At 39.0% G+C, this 17,485-nt stretch overlaps 1 long non-coding RNA gene across 1 annotated transcript in view; it reads left to right on the forward strand.

The window, feature by feature from the left end:
• Positions 1-17,485, forward strand: part of LOC104973609 (uncharacterized) — a 221,647-nt gene that overhangs the window by 96,464 nt on the left and 107,698 nt on the right. The gene's annotated exons all lie outside the window — the stretch shown is intronic.

Here is a 17,485-nt window from a genome sequence, read left to right on the forward strand (position 1 = left end):
ACATCATGAGAAATGCTGGACTGGAAGAAGCACAAGCTGGAATCAAGATTGCTGGGAGAAATATCAATAACCTCAGATATGCAGACGACACTACCCTTATGGCAGAAAGTGAAGAGGAACTAAAAAGCCTCTTGATGAAAGTGAAAGAGGAGAGTGAAAAAAGTTGGCTTAAAGCTCAACATACAGAAAACTAAGATCATGGCATCTGGTCCCATCACTTCATGGGAAATAGATGGAAACAGTGGAAACAGTGTCAGACTTTATTTTTTGGGGCTCCAAAATCACGGCAGATGGTGACTGCAGCCATGAAATTAAAAGACGCTTACTCCTTGGGAACTTCCCTGGTGGTTAGACAGTAAAGCATCTGCCTGCAATGCAGGAAACCTGGGTTCAATCCCTGGGTTGGGAAGATCCCCTGGAGAAGGAAATGGCAACCCACTCCAGCACTCTTTCCTGGAAAATCCTGTGGATGGAGGAGCCTGGTAGGCTACAGTCCATGGGGTCGCAAAGAGTCGGACACGACTGAGCGACTTTGCGTTCACTTTCACTTTCACTCCTTGGAAGGAAAGTTATGACCAATCTAGACAGCATATTCAAAAGCAGAGACATTACTTTGCCAACAAAAGTCCGTCTAGTAAAGGCTATGGTTTTTCCAGTGGTCACGTATGGATGTGAGAGTTGGACTGTGAAGAAAGCTGAGCACCAAAGAATTAATGCTTTTGAACTGTGGTGTTGGAGAAGACTCTTGAGAGTCCCTTGGACTGCAAGGAGGTCCAACCAGTCCATCCTAAAGAAGATCAGTCCTGGGTGTTCATTGGAAGGACTGATGCTAAAGCTGAAACTCCAGTACTTTGGCCACCTCATGTGAAGAGTTGACTCATTGGAAAAGACTCTGATGCTGGGAGGGATTGGGGGCAGGAGGAGAAGGGGACGACAGAGGATGAGATGACTAGATGACATCACCAACTCGATGGACATGAGTTTGAGTGAACTCCAGGAGCTGGTGATGGACAAGGAGGCGTGGCGTGCTGTGATTCATGGGGTTGCAAAGAGTCGGACATGACTGAGTGACTGAACTGAACTGAACCTTACTTAGTAAATATCTATCCATTTTAGTTAACTGAACATTGTAACAGAAATTTAGTTTGAAGACAAGTTTCAATCTGAGTCATTATTTTATTCTTCAAACTGAGGGTTACTTAGCAACTGGCTTTCTGAAACTTTGGAAGATGATGGTCGTCTTCTCCCTTTTGACCTCCCACCTTCCTTTTCTACTCTGAACATCAGCTCTAAACATCCAGAATGCAACCCCAGGCAATGACTATAGGTGTGACCCTTGGTGTGTTCATGTTCAGTTATGTCTGACTCTTTGAGACCCAATGGACTATAACCTGCCAGGCTCCTCTGTCCATGGAATTTCCCAGGCAAGAATGCTTGAGTGGGTTGCCGTTTCCTTCTCCAGGGGATCTTCCCAACCCAGGGATGGAACCCACGTTTCTGGCGGCTCCTGTATTGGTAAGTGGATTCTTGACCACTTGCGCCACCTGGGAAGCCCCAAACCTTGTGAAATATATTGAATTGAAGTTAATCTTACATACCCCAGTCCACTCTCCATCTGTCTGTTTCTCCTGAACAGGCTTTTCCACCCCAGTTTACCAGGATATCTACCTTGTCAATGTCCTTGCCCATCCAGCTTCTGACACACACAGACACATCCAGCTTCCCTGTCAGAATCCATTCACCTGAACTTTGGCTACTCTTCACCCACAAGTAAACAGTCCCCTCATAGCCTAATTCTTCCATCTTTCAAAATGGAGAATTCCAGAAGAGATCTCGATTTTCAAGTTGTGTATTCCAAAGGTCCCTGCTTTAAAAAAAGAACAAGAGGGATATCCCCCTCCGTCCAGTGGTTAGGACTCCAGGCTTCCACTGCAGGTCAGGCAACTAGCATCCCACATGCTGTGTGGCCAAAAAATGTTCTCTCATTCAAAGCAGAATTTAAGGCTCTACCTCTAGAGAAACAGCCTGGTTACCCTTTAGAATGAGAACTTATCCAGTAATTCCAGAAAATAACATTTTACAAGGAAATAAAAATTGGGGAGAATGGTCTCTCCATTACAAAAAATGCGTTTCTAAGCATATCATTTTGTGAGTGCATGAAGATTCATAGATAAACTCTAGGATAAAAATTAGATGTTGAAATATAAATAATTCCTTTCTCTGATGATTTTTTTTAAATGAAACTTTAAGTTATTACTCATTTTAAGACCAGTTTCATTTTGGATTATTTTCCATGTAAAATTCTAGAAATCAAGACAGGTGAGCCGCTCTGGGATCTAGTTCAGGTTAATGGCTGCCTCATAGCAGCTGGCTGAACGTCATTTTGATGTCCATCCATCACACTTTTAATAACGTCCCATTATATATCTAAGCTGCATAGGTGCCAAAAAAAACTCATGAACTCTGAGGAATTTTTAAGGTAATGTACAATCATGTCCAATACTTCAAATAAATACAAAATTTACTTTACAAAATGTTGTCAGCTTTAGAGTCAAAACTAATGAAAATCCTTAAAATGATTTTTTTTCTTTTGTTGCCAATCTAAAACACATTCATATTGTTTAGCTAGTGCTACTAAATGTTTAGTGAATACTACTTTAATATTATGGTATTATTTTACTTGTATTTTACACACATTCTTAAAGTGAGACATTATTTTAGATTTAATTATCAATGTCATAGCAGATAAAGTTGATAAATGCATACTGATAATGAAGGGATTTCTCTGAAGCTGAAAGATGAGAAGCTTTGTTTCCCATCTTTCTAGCTCTGGATCTAGAAAATATTTCCTATGAGATTGGAAGACATTCTTCTTTTAAAAAATGGTGATAGTCTTGATGAAGTAAAGAGTTGAGATGAATGAAAATTAGTTAATTCAGACTGTGTTCTGCACTGACAAATTTATTTATGAGCAAATCTTCAGTCCACATTGATAAATTGTTTTCTATTTTTTTTCCTCTTTCTGACTATCCTATGAACAACACATCTAGTTGAAAGATGAAAATTTAAAATAGGCTATATTTCCTTTTGTCTTTATATTTACCATCCAAATTTGTTTACATTTAAAATAGATTCTTTTAATATTAGATAACAATAATAACATGATTATAATTGCTTTGTTTCATTTGTTTATTTTACAAAGATTTTGTAATTAAACTCTATGGAGTAGATATTACTTTTGTTTTATAATTAAGGAAACACAATATTAGTATTTTGCCCATTTCTTATATTGATTTGTCAATATTTTTTTTTAGTGCTTCACAAGAGTGCTTTATATATCCCTTTACCATATATATATATGTATGTACATTTAAAATTTCAAGAATATGTAGACTATAAATAGTCTATAAGCAAAAGTTATATACACACACAAACACAAGGTAAGTTAAAAAAGAAAAGAAAACAAAGACAAGGTAAGAAAAAAACTTATAGATAACCTTATTACAAAATTTTTGGCAACTTATATGAAATTGAGAAATTTCTTACAAATAAGTTTACCAATAATGACACAAGAAACAGAAAAATCTAAATAGTCCTATGTCTATTAACATAATCAAATTCTTAATTTAAAACTTACCTGGAAGAAAGCTAGAGGCCCAGAATGGTATCACAATGGAAAGACACACTGATACATTGGATATCATTAAAATTAAGAACTTCTATTTATTAAAGATACCATAAAGAAGATATTGTGTCTATATATACACAGTATCTTTTATATATGCATATATTTTAATATTCTTTTATGTATATATATATCTTGTATGTGTGTACACATATATATACATACATTCATGTGTGTATACACATATATGTATATATAATGCCTTTATCTCCTTTTACCCTCTCCATCTTTATTTCAGGCATCTGTTAGCTAAGATACTATTTTTCATTGTTAATATTTTTAACAATGACATTCTCATCTGAAACCATATCTTCTATGCTTTATCTTAAGTTGATCCCCAAACTGAAAAGTAACGAAGAGTACTCAGTATAGCGTGTATATATTTTTACCTGAAGTACCAAGTAATAATACTTGATGCATAGAGAAAGAAATAATAACTCTACACTGCTAAATGAATATCAGTGCCAAACAGATTCTTTGAATTATTACTGTTTGTATTTCATACCATCAATTATATGGTTTTCTTATTTTTAGTTTTTTCCATGGTTGAATTATAACTTGGTCACTGAGCTCTCTTCCCCCTGAAGTTTTCAATTTTCTTTATTCTTACTGACATAAGAAACATATTTATTAACATATCATTTCACTAAGAAGTTTAAACTTTCCGTGTGGTACATATACATAACGGAGTAATTGCCTAGCCACTAAAAAGAATGAAATAATGCCATCTGCAGCAACATGGATGGATCTAGAGATTGTCATACTGAGTGAAGTCAGTCAGACAGAGGAGGAGAAATGTCATATGACATCCCTGATACATGAAATCTAAAAAAGAAATGGTGCAAATGAACTTACAAAACAGAAAGAGACTCACAGACTTACAGAACAAACTTATGGTTTCTGGGGAGAAGGGATAGTTCGGGAGTTTCTGATGGACATGTGCACACTGCTATATTCAAAACTATTAACTGACAAGGACCTATTGAATAGCACATGGAGCTGTGCTCAGTGTGATGTGGCAGCCTGCATAGGAGGGGAGTTTGGGGAAGAATGGATACACGTATATACATGGCTGGGTCCCTTCACGGTTCACCTGAAACCATCACAGCATTTTTGATTGACTATACCCCAATACAAAATAAAAAGTTCAAAAGAAGTTTAAACTTCTCAATCATGTTATTTCTTTTGAAGTTATTCTATACATTCTGACTACTTGGAGTTTTGACTTCCTTGTCTGATTTAGTCTAACTCATTTTTGGACTTGTCATAGAAATCCCAGGATTTATTTTCATTACACTGCTGAATTAAATCTTCTATCCATTCAGTCCAGTCACTCAGTCATGTTTGACTCTTTGCGACCCCATGAACTACAGCACTCCAGGCCTCCCTGTCCATCACCAACTCCCAGAGCCTACCCAAACTCATGTCCATCGAGTCAGTGATGCCATCCAACCATCCCATCCTCTGTCGTCCCCTTCTCCTCCTGCCCTCAATCTTCCCCAGCATCAGGGTCTTTTCAAATGAGTCAGCTCTTCACATCAGGTGGCCAAAGTATTGGAGTTTCAGCTTCAACATCAGTCCTTCCAATGAACACCCAGGACTGATCTACTTTAGGATGGTCTTCTATGTCTTGAGACATATTTCTTTCTTAAGATAAATATAATCTTGGCAACATTTTGCACTTTTCTGGAGAACATCTTTAATAGATTCCCCCCCCAGAAAAATGCCTGGAAGTTAGCCTTTTCAGGCTTTGTATATTGTGGTTTTCTCCAGGTGGGCAGGATCAATACCCTGTTCAAAATTAGTCTAAATTTGAGACTGATGACATCATGCATTCACCTGGGGAGGGGGGTTGAAAATTATTATTCATATAATGAGGCTTTCTGGGAAGATGGCATGGCAGGTACCCAAGCCAGTCAGAAGTGGCTTGAGTGAGAGGAAGGACAAGTGTCTTTGGCTTTAATTGTGGTTAGAGGTGCTGAAAGGCTCCAGTGAGCATTTGAGCCCCTTGCTAGTGCCAGGGAGGAAGTATATGGTCCTTCTTAGACGTCTGCCTAGATGTAGGGCAAGAAGGACCTGAGAAGAGTGGAGATTGAAAACTGTCAGGGGTAAAGTGTCAAGAATGGAGTCAGATTCTTAATACATCTTTGTGCTCATATGAGTGCTCATTTGCTTCAGTTGTGTCTGACTCTTTTCGACCCTATAGACTGCAGCCAACTAGGCTCCTCTGTCCATGGGTTTTCCAGGCAAGAATACTGGAGTGGGTTGCCACTTCCTCCTCCAGGGGATCTTCCAAACCCAGGGATCAAACCCGTGTCTCCTGCACTGCAGGTGGATTCTTTACCACTTGCACCACCCGGGAAGCCCTATCACATCCTTATTACAGCCTTATTACATTACCAAAATAATAGTCCCCCCAAATGTCCAACATGACATCGAAAATCGTTTGCCTATAAAACTTTACATTGTTAAATTTTCTACTAACCTCTTCTGTTGATGATAAAAAGCCTGATGACAGTTCCTTTGTAGGTGCAACCCTTAGATTTTCTTCCTGGGTGCTTATTAGATCTATCGATATTCTTAGAACCCTAAAACTTCCAAGTTATAGTTATTTTTTCCATTCATTTTTTGGAAATTTGTGAATTCCTTTTAATTTGAACTGAACTTCAGAGGAAAAATGAATTTCTTTCAGTTTCTTTGATTATATTCTCCCATTTGGTTTTTCCCTCTGGAGATCTTATTAGACCAGATTTCATGCCTACTGGATTTATCTGCCATTTCTGTGAACTTTTCTCTTAAATTTTATATCTTTGTTTATTTGTTTTATAATCATAGAATTGATTTTACTCTATCCTTTTCTTCTCATTTTTTTTTTTGGCCACATCAAGCAGCTTGCAGGATTTTAGTTCCTTGACTGGAGATTGAACCTGGACCACTGCAGTGAAAGTGTCGAGTTCTAATCATTGGACTGCCAGGAAGTTTCCAAATTTTTCTCTATCCTCTAACCTTTCTATTATTATTATCCTTTTTAATTTGGCAATCTTGTGTGGAAATCACAAGAATTCTTTCAAGTTCTCTGGTTGTTCCTTTTCCATAGCAACTTGTTCTTATTTTTATGGATGAACTACTTTATAAATCTCTTTAAGGATATTTTAGTAGTTATCAGTAGAAATGAATAGTAGAAAATCCAACTATAGAAGCTTAAAAAACAAAAGTTTAAGTATCACTATCCAGAATTGGGCCACATGGCTACCATAGACAGGTCATAAATGAGGGAAATTTTTGAGTTTACCTGATTACCAAAGCTGGTTCCCTCTTTAATTAGATGAATAACTATCTATCTCTCCTCTTTTATTCATCCCTTAAAGCAAGAATCTAGGGATAGGCAGCATGGGGTTGATCCTGTAAAGAAGATCTCTGCATCTTGGGGCTCTGCTATCTTTAGCACATTGGTCTCTTTCCTTGTGCTTATTTTATCTTTTCATGGTCATAAGAGAGCCCTACTGCATTTTTTTTTTTTTTTTTTTGGCATCTTGTAAGGATATGCAAAGGAGGAAAAGATAAAAGCAAAAGGCTGAACTGAAGTTGTATCATTTCTAGGTCTAAAGGTAGCTATACATATTTTAAAAGCTTTCCTGAAAGTCCTATCCAGTGACTTCTGTTTAAATATCACTAGGTTGGGAAGATCCCCTGGAGGAGGGCATGGCAACCCACTCCAGTATTGTTGCTTGGAGAATCCCCATGGACAGAGGAGCCTGGCAAACTATAGTCCATGGGGTTACAAAAGAGCTGGACATGACTGAGTGACTAAGCACAGCACAGCATCAAGAATTGGGCCACATGCCTACCACAGGCCAGTCATTGGAAAGTGTATAAAGACAAGGAGTGGTGAATAGGGTTGGGGTGGTTAATGCTGTCCACAAAAGATACTAACTGGAATGTTAATAACTGTTCTCTTCTAGTTTTTTAATTGCCTTGTTTATTCTACTGCGATTTCTCAAATAAATAGTCATACCATGGGGCAAAAAGTTGGACATGACTGAGAGACTGAAATGAACTGGGGCTGGGGCTGCTGCTGCTAAGTCGCTTCAGTCGTGTCCAACTCTGTGCGATGCTATAGACAGCAGCCCACCAGGCTCCCCCGTCCCTGGGGTTCTCCAGGTAGGAACACTGGAGTGGGTTGCCATTTCCTTCTCCAATGCATGAAGTGAAAAGTGAAAGTGAGGTCATTCAGTCGTGTCTGACCCTCAGCGACCCCATGGACTGCAGCCTTCCAGGCTCCTCTGACCATAGGATTTTCCAGGCAAGGGTACTGGAGTGGTGTGCCATTGCCTTCTCCAGACCTGGGGCTACCGGGCATTAAAAGAACTAGATTATTACATTTACTTTCAAATGATTTCTCTCTTTTCCTGTATTTACCACTTATGCTAAAGTTAGTATTTTTCAAGTTCTGTCATCTATTTTTTCCAGCAATCAGTTTGAGAACTTTGTTATACTACTTTTTTAACTTAAATGTGGGGTGATGGCAGTCACAATTCTCTCAGTCATATATGAAGAAAATTCTTGATTTTGCCTGATTACTAGAGTTGGCATCCTCTTTAATTAGATAATTGTTCGCCATGTGCACTCTCCACTCTTCACTGTGGACATGTGCTCTTGGTTCTTATATGATCCTGGATCTTTGCCAGCAAATTTGAAATGAACCAGAACAGTTCATTTCCCAAAGTTTGCAAAATGTTTAACTTACATTTGTTTTCATTATTTTTCTTCTCTAGTGGGCTTCTGGGAAGAGTCTTGGGGTTTTGGATTTGGAGGAAAAGAGAGGAGGGAGAAATAAAAAGATTATGAAATTGGGCCAAAAGAGTAAGCAGACTATCCTTATTGAAAGTTTTGCCTTCTTGAATGAGTAGAGTTTTCAAGTATAGTGATTGATTTGGTTTTTATTAGCCCTAATTTTCACTAGTTCATAAAATCTACAGAAGTAAATTTTTAAAAAATTGTGTTAGGAAGATACTGAGTTAACCCTATACTAATATAAGAAGGTAGCAATGTAAGAAGATGGAGTGTGAAAAGAGGGAAGATGCAGGTTGTAAGAGAAGCAGCACCAACATTTTTGTTTGAGTTTTTGCTAAAAGGTGGGAGGAGAAAAAAAAGACATACTAAGATGATCTCGATCCTATTTGATTCTGAAAGTTCAGCAAACATGCACAGATACATTGAGATTTGAATGGACATTTAGACTTTGAATTGTTTATCTAAATGTATCTAAATGGTGAAATCCGTGAAGTTTTGTAGAGAGAGCCTAGAACTTACCTAGATATAGTACTTGTACTGTCTGGAGTGACAAGGAGGGTTTTTACTTCATATATATTTGTTCTTTTCAGCAAAAATGTTATTAAATATAGCTAATTGCATTGAATGTAGTTTGACAAAAGATGTTACATATCAATATCTATTTTAAAATATTTCATTGAATTCTATATGCATAGGCCAGGTGGCTATTGGAAGAACAAAGAATAGATGAAATTATATTCTATAAGTTCAAGTTCACTTGACAGCAGTGGCAAGATTCAGGAAGGGAAAGATTAGTGTTTGAGTAACTGCTTTGTGTGGAGAAGGCAGTGGCACCCCACTCCAGTACCCTTGCCTGGAAAATCCCATGGATGGAGGAGCCTGGTAGGCTGCAGTCCATGGGGTCGATAAGAGTCAGACACGACTGAGCGACTTCACTTTCACTTTTCACTTTCATGCATTGGAGAAGGAAATGGCAACCCACTCCAGTGTTCTTGCCTGGAGAATCCCAGGGATGGGGGAGCCTGGTGGGCTGCTGTCTATGGGGTCGCACAGAGTTGGACATGACTGCAGCGACTTAGCAGCAGCAGCAGCAGCAACAACTGCTTTGTGATAGGCATGAGTAGGTTTATACATATCATCATTTTTAATCTTACAACTTAAAAAGAAATCATTATCCTCTCTGGTTGAAGTATAAGCAATTTGAGAACATAAGTAACTTCATCAGTCACAGATTAGGGCAAGAGGTGTATTCATTTGCTAGGGCTGCCATAACAGAATACTGCAGACTGGGAGGCTTAAGCACTAGAAATTTATCTTTTTATAATCTGGAGGCTGCAATCCCAAGACCAAAGTGTTCTCAGCATGGGGCCTTTTGAGACCTCTCTGTTTGGCTTGCAGATGTTGTCTTTTTCTGGTTCCTTGTCCCTCTGTCCCCACATGGTCTTTCCTTTGTGGGCAGACACCCTGGTGTCTCAGGTGTTTCAGAGTAGTGTCTCTTATGTGTCCAAATTTCCTTTTCTTATAAGGACACCAGTCAGATTGGATTAGGGCCCACCCGAATGGCCTCATTTTAACTGCATCATCTCTTTAAAAGCCCTGTCTCCCAATAGGGTTGAATTTGGGATACTGGGAATTGGGACTTCAACACTCCAAAATGGGAGGACCGGATTTAGCTTCTAACAGGGAGGCCAGTTGTATTTAGGAATATTGAAATGGACATCAGTCCAGAAGACTTTCCTTGTCTTCTGGTCTCCGAGTACAGAATACAGAGGAAGCACACGACATTGAGGACATTGATCCTTAACCATTTATCCAGCCCTTATAAAGAAACGGGTCCAAATGGTCATGATTGAGAGGATGCCCAAATCAAATGCCTTATGGTAGAATATTCAGCCCAGGAGGAATCTAGGAATTACTTAGTCTAAGCTCCTCACTTGACAAAGAAGCAAGATTCCAATTATGAAATGACTTAGCAAACATCATAAAATTGGTCAGTATGACCAAGGTAACATTTTTATAAAATATTGTGTGCTAACCATTGAGAATGTATATATATATATGTATATACATATTGGGTTGGCCAAAAAATTTGCTCATTCTGGTTTTCTGTAAGCTATTATGGAAAAACCCAAACGAACACTTTGGCCAGCCCTATACATATATATTTATGGATACATATGTGTATATATATATGTTCAATGAATAAATATAAATGTTTATATGCTTATGTGGAGAAGGCAATGGCAACCCACTCCAGTACTCTTGCCTGGAAAATCCCAAGGACAGAGGAGCCTGGTAGGCTGCAGTCCATGGGTCGCTAAGAGTCGGATATGACTGAGTGACTTCACTTTTACTTTTCACTTTCATGCATTGGAAAAAGAAATGGCAACCCACTCCAGTGTTCTTGCCTGGAGAATCCCAGGGATGAGGGAGCCTGGTGGGCTGCCGTCTATGGGGTTGCACAGATTCGGACACGACTGAAGTGACTTAGCAATATGCTTATGTGCATGTATAGATGATCTATAAAAATAAAATGTCTTCTAATCTTTAATATGACATTTGAAGGTGGTCATTTCTATCTCCATTTTACAGATACATAAAATCCTGAAGCTGAGATTTAAGTTTGAGTTGTTTTATGGATATAAATTTTTTCTTTTCTTTCAGCCTTAGGATGAAATTATACTATACTATAAATATTTATCACAGGGATGGCTAAAGTGTCTAGCCAAAAAGATTCAGACTCTCACATGCGATACATATTAATAGACACAATAGAAAATATCTCCTTGTCACTTATTTTCCATGATTGTATAGCCATGGCAGTCATAATTAAGTTTCAGTTAATTTGATTCATTTTGTTTCATTTGCTTGTTTCGTGAGTAAAGAGGTTGCTAAAGTTCCTGCCCCTCATGAGTTGGTTTAAAGAGATCATGGTTGATGAAATCAATGAAATTTGTCATTTCTAATGCAATTTTTCAGGGAACTGCATCAACAGTCAAAGGTTCTAACTGTGTTTTCCTATGAGGAAAACCCTCTAAAACCTAAAAACTTACTCTGTTGAACTGTGCCTTTGAAACTTACAAGCCTCTTCAGGTCCTACATCCTTCTCTTGAGACTGGACCTATAGGTGGCAGCAACTGTTAGCTATTGAGCTTGGGTGATATGGGCCAAACGTTCTCTTACAACACTTTGAATACTTTACATATTATCGAATACTTGAAAATGAAATTTTCTCTAGATAAGAAAGTGAAAGGTCAAACTTAAAGTATGACTGTTAATGATTTATACCCTAAAGTCAACAGTATATAGGTTAAAAAAGAGTGTAGTGGCTAAAAAAATTCGATATTTTAGAAGTTTGAGACATATTGATGGTTGGGTTCAATCTCCAAGATTTGTGACTGCTGGGGTCAGATTGGTTAGCCTTTGTTCTTCACTGCTTTGTGCAAAATGGGTTTTTGAACACACACTATTTTCCAATCACTTCTGTTCTTCATATCTCATGTAAGTTGAGATTGTAATTCACGCACCATCCGTTTACACAACGAATGTGACACAGAAGCATTGAATACAATTCATAGTTTTGCTAATAACAATGCATATAATACATATTTTAAGGGTAATTTTCAGGGAACACTCTACTGCCGTTTAGATTAGTTTATAGTAGCTTGTTTTGAAAGTTTGGATTTTTGTTAGTTTTCCTAGATGAGGGACACCTGAAATTCAACAGTGCCTTCAAGAATCAATTAGGTTCCGGGACAGCTGAGGCAACATGGACTTTAGCTGGTGATTGCTAAACTACATTTTGGGATGACTGATCACATCAATCACCTTTGTGGTTTATATAATCTGTGGCTCAATCCACTGGGAAATCATTAGCCACATTTCAGTCAACTGAACACATCCCTTGTGTTTCCTCATTCTCAAGACAATTTAAAATGATACCACTGTGTCCACTAGACCGCTGTGTGTGTGAGTGTGCTTAGTCGCTCGGTCATGTCTGACTCTTTGTGACCCCATGGACTGTAGCCCGCCAGGGTCCTCTGTCCATGAGGATTCACCAGGTAAGAATGTTGGAGTGGGTTGCCATGTCCTCCTCCAGGGCATCTTCTCAACCCAGGGATTGAACCCAGGTCTCCCACACTGCAGGCGTTTTCTTTACCATCTGAGCCACCAGGGAAGCCCACTAGACCTCTGTAACCATCTTAAAATATCATATAAACTAGAAGAGTAGCTGCTTCTAATACAGACCTTTGACCACTCAACCAAAACAAGTTTATTTGATTTAATAATTTTCAAAGGGGATATTTTTTGATGTTCATCATTTAGTGGGGCTTTTCTATTGTACGGAGAAAATGTCTAGTTTCCCTTTACTACAGTGACCCAATATGAAGAAGGAAAAAAAAAGTGGTATCACTTTGGGAACAAAAGTTTCAGTGCACGTCGACAGCAAGACTCACTGAATGAAAGCAGATGGCTAAAACATAGTTTGGGATCGATGCATCTATCCTATAGAAAAGCGAGGCATAGTCTTTATGTTACCTGGCAATATTCATCAATCTAGGGTTTGGAATAAGAAGGCTGAAATTGAAATTGAGTGTGAACAGTTGAACGTTGTTTGTACTGGAGCTTACCTAAGACAAAAATCAAAGCATTCGCTTCTTCCTGTGGGATCAGTCTGCAATTGATCTGTTAGAGATTTTTTCCCTTTTTTTTCTTTGTGTGTGTGTGTGTGCTGTATGAAGGGAAGAGGATATAGAACAGATACATAGACATTTATAACACAAATATATTACAGAGTCAAATCAGCTACAATCAGTGTATAATCCTGGGCAAAAGTTATTAGGTACCTCCAGAGAATGTGTTGGAAAGCAAAGCAGGAGGAAGAGTCCAACGCAAGGGCAGGGCTGGAAAAATGAAAGAAAGTGCTTCAATCAGATGGGCATTTTCTACAGAGAACTTCCTTGTTGTCCTTGCACTTGAAAATATCGTATACGGTATTGAATCCTTTAATCCTTATCTTTAAAGATAAGGATTTGTCCCGATGATTATTTTATTATTGCTGCAAAGCTCCTATAAAATGTAACAAGTCACAACTTATATTTACCTTTTAAAGGCTACTGCCTTTCTTCTTTCTGAATTCAAGTTTTATTATAATTAGGTAATGCTTGGTCTATTTCTATGCACAAAACAATATCTGGCAGAATTCCTACCTGATAAACAGTCAAGTTCCAGATTCATTCTGCCCTTAGCAACACTTAGGCTTCTCTTCTATCCTTGGATTTTGTCCTCATTATAAATTTCCTGTGTTTGGTGCATATTCAAGTTATTCTCCTTTCCCTTGAGTTGAGCGAACTGTGAACACATGATCCTGAAGGAAGTGTCCTAGAAGATTTTAGAAAGTAAATTATTTTTCCTGAGAAACTATTATTTTGAAGGAAAAACCAGAGTGCCTCCAGGAAGGCTAACTATCTTCCCAAAATAACCTTCTCCTCTGTGATTATTTTCTGAATTTCACATTTAAAACTCCCTTCCTACCCCCACACTTTTCCAACAAAGTCTATATAGTCAAAGCTATGGTTTTCCCAGTAATTGTGTACGGATGTGAGAGTTGGAACGAAAGAAGGCTAAGCACCAAAGAATTGATGCTTTCGTACTGTGGTGCTGGAGAAGACTCTTGAGAATCCCTTGGATGGCAGGTAGATTAAACCAGTCAATCCTAAAGGAAATCAACCCTGAATATTCATTAGAAGGACTAATGTTGAAGCTGAATCTCCAATATTTTGGCCACCTGATGTGAAGAGCCACCTCCTTGGAAAAGACCCTGATGCTGAGAAAGATTGAGAGCAGGAGGAGAAGGCGACCACAGAGGATGAGATCATTAGACAGCATCACCGACTTAAAGGACATGAACTTGAGCAAACTCCAGGAGATAGTGGAGGACAGGGAAGCATGGTATGGTACAGTCCATGGGGTTATAAAGAATCAGACACACCTTAGCAACTGAACAAAAACAACCCCCACTCAAACACAGACACACACACAGATTCAAATTAAGCTGTGATTAATAGTACTATGACATAAATTATTAGAGAAAAATGGCCAGAATAATTGACTAAGGCCAGTCCTTGCAGTCTCAGTTGTCTGTAATTGATTGTATAGCAACATGGTAATAATATCCAGGATATAAGCTCTCTGATGGCAGGATTCTCACTTGTTTTGTTCTTAGCAGTTTTGCCAACACCTCAACAGACCTTGGCAGCTAACAGTTGCTCAATAAATATTTGTTGAATGAGTGAATCATTAAAAAAAATTATTGGAATACATTGAATGGTTTTGCTATGTTACAATGTCTAGCTTTTCCCAGGTTAGAATTAAATACAGTTTCATCCAAATACCCTGTTACTCTGACTTCTAATTAAGTTCCATAATTTCCCAGGGACTTATTGAGTGTCTGTTTACTCATCAGTACTTGAGCACCATGACTGGATTATCAGCCTCTTTCTCTTCTCTTCAACATACCCCAGACCTACCTCTTCCTCAAGAAAGAATGCTTTCATATTTTCCTCTCTTTGGAGTACTCTAAGGCATTTCGAGGTTTTGCTGTCCACTTGAACAGTTGATAATCGTCCTTTGAAGTAGAGCTTTGAACAAGAGATAAGAAATAGTAATCTAACTGGTGCCTATGCTGATAGTCAAGAGGACCATCTTGCTATTTAAGCCACTGAAGATTATCAATCTCACTCAAAATTGGGTAGAAGCTGTAGTCTATAGCTTCTAATCCTCAACTTCTTTCTCTTCCTCTTCCTCCCTCTAGTATCCTTTGTTTTTCTGAAGTTACATCCCCATGTCTGTGGGATGTAAGTATAAAGGAGGGTGAGTGGCATTCTGTACCACCAGCCTTCTCATAGGCAGCATGGCCTGACATGAAGTGAAACCAGAGTGTAAACGCACATACTTTCCTTTCTGATCAAACAGTTTCAAACCAGACTCTCACACCAGAGTGTTCTTTAGGAAAAGTGTCAATAGTAGATATTGGGAGTATTTTTCTTGAGTGGGAGGGCATTTGACAGAACATACAGTTGTTGGTACTAAGATTTATTGTCTTACCTAGATATTTAACCCAGATCCCGGAGGCGACAATCCACTACTACTCAGAGTTTATTCTTGAATTCTTATGCTTTAACGAGGCTTGAGACATAAAGCAACTATACTGCAATAAAAATTAACTAATAAAAAATTAAAGAAGAAGGGAAACAGATAAGGAGGAAAAAAAAGTCTTGAGACTAATTCTCAGAAATGGGCTAAATAGCCACAGGAAAGTTTAAGTTGCCCTTAAAAGACTTAACCTTCCCTTCAATTGGTCTGCGTATTTTCCAAGAGAAGAATTAGTCAAAGAGCTCATTTAGAAACGTTTTCATTCTGTTGAGACTGGTTCAAACGCTTTCCCAAAGCTTCTTTCTAGACCAATCTGGATTTCCTGCCAAGAAACTGAGGTTCACGGCTCTTCTGTCTCCTGGGCTTTGGACATTAGCTATTGATCGCGTTCTGTGGTTTGCTCCCTGTTTTTGTCTCTGTGTTAAGCTTACTCACCTCCATAAATCCAAGTTATCTCACTCTATGAAGCTTCTTGGTCCACATTGCTCAGAAGCAGAGCCAGAGGGCAAGGCGGCTGCTGTCACATTGCTGGGGTGGAGGCTGGGGGCGCTCCCAGGGGCTCCCTAGGGTCTGCCCCTCTCTCCTTAAGGCAGCAGGTTCCCCAAATCAGACAATGTATTGTCACGTGGATTACACCGATTAGCTCTAAGTCAGTTAGGTAACATGAGCCCTTTCAATGGTGTCCTAGGATTCTGTCAGGTTGACTGTTCAAACACTGGTTTTTGGGATCCCCTCCAGCATTCCTTAATGTAATCCAGGCATGTTATTGCAGGTTTTATTTGAGAAGGGGCTACTTACTTGTCACTTGGAATATTTTCAGTTTTAAGTCAAAACCTTCTTAGTAAAAAAAAAAAAAAAAAAAAAGACATGAGAGAATATGGTGCAAATTGAGAGTGATTTGGGAAAGGCAGAAAAAGAAAACAAACAAAAACCCCACCCCAAATGCAGTAGTGTGCCAAATGCCAAACTTACATTAAGGGCATGTGTGTTCTGGGAATGAGGTTTCTGTTGTGTGTGTGTGTGTATGTGTGCGCGCGCACGCGTTTCCCTGTTGTACATAGAAATTGCAATAATTTTGCACTGCTTAGGATTTCATCTTTCCAAGGAACTACTAAGATCCTTAAAAAAAGAGGGATACAGGCAAAAGAGTTCTTCTCTGAGCTGCTTACAGAGCTTGGATATGGGCTTCTGTGTTCCCTTCCTGGGCAGGAGAAAGCTCTCTAGGCTCCAGGTGGATCCCCAACTTACCACTGGCTGGCTTGGACTGGATGCTAGTAAAAAGATAGGCAAATTTCTGGAAGCCAGGGCAGACAGAGGCTGTGGCCCCACATAACTCAGATTGTTATTATTGCTGGAAGGAAAAGACCCAGCAGTTCCTTGGAGGCACTCAGGACTTGGGGTGAAGGCAGAAAGAGATGAGACTTTAGAAACCCAACCACTGGATGATGTCTTTTGAGTATATATGAAATGTCAAGCTTTGGCAGACTTTCTCTGTACAGAATGTCCTTGTGTGTGTGTGTGTGTGTGTGTGTGTGTACACACTCACATAAGTCACTCAGTCTTGTCCAACTCTTTGTGGCCCCATGGACTGTAGCCCACCAGGCTCCTCTGTCCATGGGATTCTCCGGGCAAGAATACTGGAGTGGGTTGCCATTCCCTTCTCCAGGGTATCATCCCGACCCAGGGATTCAACCTAGGTCTCATGCATTGAATAAGAAAGACTTTTCCTAAGCTGACATAGAGGAGAGATTGGGCACAACAGGTATTCCAGAAGGAGATGCTCTGTGGATTCTAATCAAGGCCCTTTTCTAGAACTGACCCTTTTTTTGCTCCTCAATTCTTTATTCCTTC

Source organism: Bos taurus, chromosome 12, assembly GCF_002263795.3.
Source record: "Bos taurus isolate L1 Dominette 01449 registration number 42190680 breed Hereford chromosome 12, ARS-UCD2.0, whole genome shotgun sequence".
NCBI classification, from domain to species: domain Eukaryota; kingdom Metazoa; phylum Chordata; class Mammalia; order Artiodactyla; family Bovidae; genus Bos; species Bos taurus.